The sequence below is a fragment of the Silene latifolia genome, chromosome 9 (genome assembly GCF_048544455.1).
Source record: "Silene latifolia isolate original U9 population chromosome 9, ASM4854445v1, whole genome shotgun sequence".
Taxonomy (NCBI): Eukaryota; Viridiplantae; Streptophyta; class Magnoliopsida; order Caryophyllales; family Caryophyllaceae; genus Silene; species Silene latifolia.
In genome coordinates, this window is record NC_133534.1 from 107,309,089 (window position 1) to 107,310,886 (window position 1,798).

A 1,798-nucleotide genomic window follows, 5' to 3' on the forward strand; every position below is an offset into this window, starting at 1 on the left:
GGAGTATGTGAGAGTTGTGGAAAGTTGGGACATGACCAAAGTGAATGTAGGGGAACAAGTGAACAAGTGAATGCTTTCCAAGCATACAAGAGTGGTACCCCTTATTCCAACTATTACATGAAAACACCAAATTCCCTCCCAACCTCTCACACAAAAGCCAAAATGTTCAAAAGACTTAACCAACATACACCCCACCTCCAATGAGAAACCAAGCTCAAAGAACCTCTTACAACAAAAACCAAGGTTACCAAAATCAAACTTCATACAATCAAAAAATGACCAAGGTTTTGATGTTCAAAACGCGGTCCTCCAAATGCAAAAGAACCAACAATTGTTTTTCACTCAAATGCAAAAGGATAGCCAAGTAAAAGACATCACCATTAACAAAATACTAGCTCACACAAAGATGTTGGAGACCCAAATGTCTCAATTAACATCTTCATGTTCACAAAGACAAAATGGGCAATTACCACCTCAAGGTAATCCCCCAAGACAAGAATCGGTGAGTGCCATCCATTTGAGGAGTGGTACAAGGTATGAAGGGCCGAAGAGGCCCGTTGATGAAGATGTTGTGAATGCTAGTGACAAGGAAATAATTGTTGAAAACTCTAAAGAAGAAGAACACACCATTCAAGAAGTTTCAAAGGAGAATGAAGACAAGGCTAAAGAGAATGAGCCTATTGTGATTAGACTTCCTTTTCCAAGTTGTCAAGCTAAGCCTAAGTTTGATGACCAACTTGGAAAATTCATGGAGATTGTGAAAAACTTGGAAGTCTCAATTCCATTTACGGAATTAATCAATCATGTTCCGGCCTATGCAAAGTATATGAAAGATATTCTTACGAAGAAGAAATCCATCCGGAAGCTTGATAATATTGCTTTCACTAAGGTGAGTAGTGCCATCCTACAAGGAAGTTCACCTCCAAAACTAAAGGATCCGGGAAATTTCTCCATTCCATGTACCATTGGGGACACCACGATCAACAAAGCTCTATGTGACCTTGGGGAAAGTGTGAGTGTCATGCCGTATTCGGTGTGCAAGAGGCTAGGAATGGGAGAACTCAAATGCACCAATATCACACTTCAAATGGCGGATCGATCTACGAAGACAACTTTAGGGGTACGGGAAGATGTGCCGGTAAGAATTGGCAAGTTCTTCATCCCGGTGGACTTTGTTATTGTTGACATGGAAGAATACTCTAACATTCCTATCATTTTAGGAAGACCTTTCTTACACACCGCGGGAGCGGTGATCGATTTAAAACATGGAGAGCTCACCCTTGAAGTGGGAGATGAAACCATCACTTTCAATCTTGACAAGATAATGAGAGCTCCACGATTACATGAGCCATGTTTTATGGTTGATCACTATAGCCGTCAAGATGATAGGAAGAAGTTGGCATTTCAATGGAAGAAGAAAGTGAATGATGCTCCATCCAAAGAGCAAGGAAATCTCAATAAAGAGAGCTTGAAAAGCTCACCCATGACAAGTGAAGAAGAAGGCCTCATTGGCCGAGACAAGAAAGAATGAGAGTTGTCTTCATCAACTAATGACATTTTTAGGGATCGAGTAGACGAAGTATGCGGTCTTTGGGATGATGAGTTTGAAGGGATATTCAATCCCTATATCGGTAATGCTATGACCCAAGACCACCATGAAGAACAACAAGTGCAAAGGTCTATTGAAGATCTTTATCATGACAATGAACATGCTTTCGACTACTTCTTCAAGGTGTTGAGCAACATCAACAACACCTTGAACATGTCCCCTTGACATCTCATTATTGGATGAGAGTTT